We start from the raw sequence: 6,000 nt of genomic DNA, 5'->3' as shown, positions 1-6,000 counted from the left end.
TCCAATACAGAAGTAAGAAACACCTACATTTTCTGTCTGGAAAGTTCAAAAGAAAAAAACCCCAGCATAATCACATTTAGAATTGAGTAGGTTATGTGTGTTTAAGAAGTAGACAGAATAGTTTCCATTACTTATGCATAATCAACATGGAGGTGGTATTAGTTTTCTATTGCTGCTGTAACAAATTACCATAATCACAGTGACTTAGAATAACACACATGAATTATATTACAGTTCTATAGATTAGAAGTCCAATAGAGGTCTTACTGGGCTAAAATTAAAATTTTGACGGGGTGCATTCCTTTCTAGAGTCTGGGGAGATTCCCTTTCCTTTCCTTTTCCAGCTTCTGGAGGCCACTACATTTCTTGGCTTATGGCCTCCTCTCTCTACCTTCAAAGCCAGCAATGTTGCACCTGTCTGATCTGTCCTCTATAGTCACATCTTCCTCTGACCACAGCCAGGAAAGACTCTCTGCTTTTAAGGTCTCATGTGATTAGATTGGGCCCAGATAATTCAGAATAATCCAGATAATCCAGAATAATCTTCCTATTTTAAGGTCCTTGATTTAATAAAATCAAGGAGATTTTAAAAAGAGAAAAGTCTCTTTGCCATGTAAAGTAATATATTCAGGTTCTGGGGATTAGGATGTGGGTATCTTTGGGGAGGGGGCATGATTCTGCCTTCTACAGGGATCAAGAGAAATGAATTTCCAGAAAAATAAAACATTCCTTCTATGCTGTTCTGTGTTGTGCAAGATTCTTGGAAAAATCCCCAAATGGAGCCTAAATGGCTGGCTCTAGCCAAGTAGCAATTTTTCATTTCTCATAGAACAATATACTAGCATATCGTGACCACCATTCATAAGCAATGCAGGCCAGAGCCACTGAGTCTTTCCCTGTTTGATATTTTCAAGTCTCTTTGAGCAATATCCACTAATCCTTTGGTTAAAATCCCTCTTATTTATGAATCCTGTTTTCTTACTTTTTTGACACGCATTTGTTTATAAATAGTTAAGGCATAAGCCTGTCACTTTGAATTTTAAAGAATGCAAAAGGAAGTTGTAAAAGTATTTTTACCAGTGTCCCAGAATTAAAGCTCATTAAGTCTCGGTTTCTCAGGGAGGAATCACAGGTCTAGAGTCCTTTGGCAAATCAAAGATTCCCACCTAGAAGGAAGACTGAAAGCACTACAGATAATACCTAGATATTTGGGGGGACACTGTATATATGACCAGCTGTCTGAGGAAGAAAAAAATCAAACTTGGTTTACTGATGGGTCTGTAAATATGCTGGCACCATACAAAAGTAGACGGCTGCAGCATTACAGCTCACACAGGGGTGACCCTGAAGGACAACAGTGAAGGAAAATCCTTCCAATGGGCAGAATTTTGATCAATAGGTATGGATCTACGCTGCTTCTTGGGCAGTTGCCAATTGTTGGGCTGGTGAGTTAGGGACTTGGAAGAAATGGGATTTAGAGATTGGTGACAAGGAAGTTTGCAAAGGAGGTTATGTGGATGGACCTCTCTGAATGGGCACAAACCATGAAAATATTTGTGCTCCACATGGAAGCCCACCTAAGGGCATCTACTGCAGGGAAGGTTAATTACCAGATGGACAAAATGATGCTCTCTGAGCTGTCAGTCACTTTTCCCAGCCACTGCAGTGTTTGCTCAGTGGACCCCTGAGCAAAGTGGCTGCAGTGCTTGGGATAGAGGCTATGCATGGGCTCAGCAACGTGGCTCATGCTTACTAAGGCTGACTTAGCTGACGCTACTTCTGAGTGCCTAACCTGCAAACAGTGAAGACCAACATTAAGTCCCAATCGGTGACTTCTCCAATGCATGGCACCCAGTAGCCAGCAGCTAGCACCCCTTCAGGCAGTTTCATAGTGGAGTGTCTCGGTGGGATGCCTCCCCACGAATAGCTTTCCCCAGCATCCTAGATGATGGAGTTCTAGTAAGTTCCGAAGGACAGATTTCCAGCAAGTTCTGCCAGCACAGTACCACAGAGACTTTACCATCATCTCTGTGAGTCACTGCTGTGCTCTCTCCAAGATCTGGATCTTAAACCTGGGGACTGATACAGATAGAGAACAAAAAATTTGATTGATTATTGTCCTGGAATTTCCACCTCATTGTGATGAGAGGAATCAAAGTCCGGTCTAGCCCTAAGAGTATAAAGGTATGCCCAAATTACACATATCTAAAAATAGGAAATAATGTTTCTTCAGTAATTCATAAAAAATTATTTCTTATTTTGAAGCTGAAGATAATTCTGCATGACTTCTCTTTGTAGTTAAAAAAAATCCAAATCTTTCATATTTGCATTAACTCTTGTTTTAAAAGGTGTTGTCCACAAAGTCGATTGTGATAGAAGAGAGTAATGTATAAATGAGACTTCCCAATGGTTGCCTTTGGTTTCAGGCTCCTGCAGTCTATTGGTGCCCATGTTCCGTGGCTACTTTAAAGCCAGGAAAACAATAATTAACCTTTGTAGGGACCTTATGATTTACAACCTGCTTTTACATATACTATACGTTTTTTTAAAAAATTTATTTTTGGCTGCATTGGGTCTTCATTGCTGCATGCGGGCTTTCTCTAGTTGCGGCGAGCAGGGCTTACTCTTTGTTGCAGTGCGCAAACTTCTCATTGCGGTGGCTTCTCTTGTTGCGGAGCACGAGTTCCAGGCACGTGGGCTCAGTAGTTGTGGTGCACGGGCTTAGTTGCTCTGCCGCATGTGGGATCTCACCCGACCAGGGCTCGAAGCCATGTCCCCTGCATTGACAGGTGGATTCTTAACCACTGCACCACCAGGGAAGCCTACATATACTATAACTTCTAATTTGCTCAACAACTTTCAATATTAGTTATGATAACTTAAATAATGTAACCTTTTTGTTAAAATCTCATATCTGTTTGTTTGTTTTGTTTTGTTTTGCGGTACGCGGGCCTCTCACTGTTGTGGCCTCTCCCGTTGCGGAGCACAGGCTCCGGACGTGCAGGCTCAACGGCCATGGTTCACGGGCCTAGCCGCTCCATGGCATGTGGGATCTTCCCGGACCGGGGAACGAACCCGTGTCCCCTGCATCGGCAGGTGGACTCTCAAACACTGCACCACCAGGGAAGCCCAAAATATCATATTTTTATTGCAGAAAGTTTAACAACCATTGAGAAATAAAAAGAATAAATTTTAAATGATCTATAATTCCATTATCAAGTGATAACTGTTGTTAAAACTTTAATGTTCCAGTCTTGTTTTTATACATATAAAGACATATGTTTTTATAAAAATGGAATCATGTTGCATGTAATCTGCTAACTTACAAAACAATGTATCATGAATATGTTTATGTGTCATTAAGTGTATTCCTCTTAAACCATGATCTTAATCCTTTTGTAATTGGACCTCTTTAAGAATCTAATGAAAGCTATACTCCCTAAGCACCAAAAGAAGCAACTATGCAATTACACAATTAAAATTTATCAGTTAATAAATAGAGGAGGATCCAGGATTTATGGGATTTGAAGTTTATATGATTTTGGAGACCCTATTTTATTTTTTTGTTTTCAACTTTATTTTTTCTTAGGTTGCATGCTTACTTTTAAAACATTTAAATAATGCAAAATTTATAAAATGGCAGTGCCTACCCCAACCTGGCCCCAAGTAATTCTAGTAAGTAGAATGGTATTTTCCCTTCTAGAACCCTATTTATGAAACAATAAATGCATAATAATTTCTGTAGTATTGATTTTTAAAAAATACAAATTTCTTCGTATAATCCATACCTTTCAACAATTTGCTTTTCTCATTTAACAATATATCAGACACTGAAGAATTTCTTAAATATGAGAAAGTGAATTTAATTTTGACTCCCCATTTCTAAATTTCAATCTAATTAATGATTAGCTGGTATGAAACTATTTCTTTAATGTTTTCAAATCAGTTAATTATTAGTCGTTTGGAAATGCTAAACAGTTTTATTACATAGAAATAAAGAGTACTTTTAGTGTTTGTGATTTCTGTTAAAAATTTATTATTTTGGTTATTAAGAACAAAACAAAACAAAACACTTGTCTAGATTGTAGAATTGAGAAACTGACATGAAAATGGTGGGAAATTCCCTCCTTCTCACACTGTGGGGAGCACTCTAAAAGGAAAAACACAAAATTATATATAAATGTATTTATTTAGAATGAGAAATTACAATATCTTGCTGGAGGCTTTTTATTTTATTTTAATTTTTTTGCGGTACGCGGGCCTCTCACTGCTGTGGCCTCTCCCGCCGCGGAGCACAGGCTCCAGACGCGCAGGCTCAGCGGTCATGGCTCACGGGCCCAGCCGCTCGGCGGCACGCGGGATCCTCCCAGACCGGGGCACGAACCCGCGTCCCCTGCATCGGCAGGCGGACCCTCAACCACTGCGCCACCAGGGAAGCCCTACCACATCATTATTAAAATGTACAATAATATGTTTATCCAGGTGCCTTCTCTTGAACACTTAAGATGGTTTATAATACCACTCTGGGATAATCATTCTTTTAGCTAAATCTCTGCCACTTCCCTGGTTATTTCCTTAGGATAAATTTCGTTAAGTGGATCAAAGGGTATGTCAAATTTTCAAATGTTAGATTTGGCAGGAATATTTAAGTTCATTTCACAAATGAAGAAAGTGAGAGTATAGTGGTTTACAGATAATGGATCGTTAAACTCAAGTTTTTCTGACCCTGAATCATATATCATTTGATCTACCACCTGACCACTGGAAACCATTTGCCACTGTAAAAGGGTTTTGTCCCCAGAACCACACCATTGTGTGAAATGCTGGGGGTTGCTTCCCAGCCTTGTCATGTTTGTTTAGGTTCAGCTCAGGTTGTTCTTGCTGCACTTCTGCTCTGTTTTTTTATGGGAAACCTTTTAGTTTGACACATAACAGCTGTTAGGTATTTTGTTGAGCATTCTCATTTGTTTAACTCCTCAGAAGATTTCAGGAGGATTGCGTCTGGCACATAGGAGGTGCTCAATAAATTGATGATTGTTACAGCTCCAGAAGATTGGATATGTATCAGAAATTTCATGATTGAGCTTGTGCCTCTAACATTTATCGTTCCAGATGGAAATGACTGTAGACTTTGAGAGGACCACTATTATTCTAAACCTTATGGCTATAAAGTTTCGTGATAAAGTTTGAGGCATTTTGTATATTTCTCTAATAAAGGTATGGAGGTAAGGAAATCACCAAAAGAGGAGAAAGAGATAGTTGGGCTACAACGCTCACCTTTCTCTCCCAGTCTAGTCCAAAGTTAAAATAATCTAACATTTATTGAATACTTACAAGGTATGGGCTAGACTGATTTGAAGAATCCCAGTTAAATGAATATCATTGTATGGTCAGACTCTGGTCTACATCATACAATTATTTACAACGATTTTTATGTATCATAAGAGGGTGTGCTGACAAAGCTGAGGGAACAACTTTGGGATTGGTTCCCATTTTGGTTTGATTGGTTCTGCATTTTACTTAGTTGTGTAGGTTAATCTACTGGGTCTGTGTCCGGACCATTGAACCACACTAACAATGCTTATTGAACCACACTAACAATGGTTTGTTAAAGTTGAATGCAAATTGTGCAAAAACACACATTCACATTTTTATCTATATTTCTACATTGCAGGTTAATTCATTTAGGAAGATGCTCTTTGAATAAAGTTTCATGTATATTACCTACATTTAATTTCTGTAAAGTGTTAAATATTTAGATAATTAGGTGTTCTCAGATAGCACTTTTCAGCCTGGGTGGTTTGGGGTGGTAGTTGTTTTAAAATTATTTAAAATACTGTACCCTGCCTTTTGGTGCTCACAGTCAAGGAAACTGTGGCATTTATAAAATGGCAGTCTCTTGTTTATCGGAGTAAAGACATCTGCCAAGGGCAAACTGCAGAAAGCACACGTGCTGCACCTCCGGTTACCTTTTGAATGACCTTCACACCTGCTTAATTT

This window comes from Phocoena sinus, chromosome 6 (assembly GCF_008692025.1).
Source record: "Phocoena sinus isolate mPhoSin1 chromosome 6, mPhoSin1.pri, whole genome shotgun sequence".
Classification (NCBI taxonomy): domain Eukaryota; kingdom Metazoa; phylum Chordata; class Mammalia; order Artiodactyla; family Phocoenidae; genus Phocoena; species Phocoena sinus.
Note: the sequence above shows the minus strand (reverse complement) of the source record.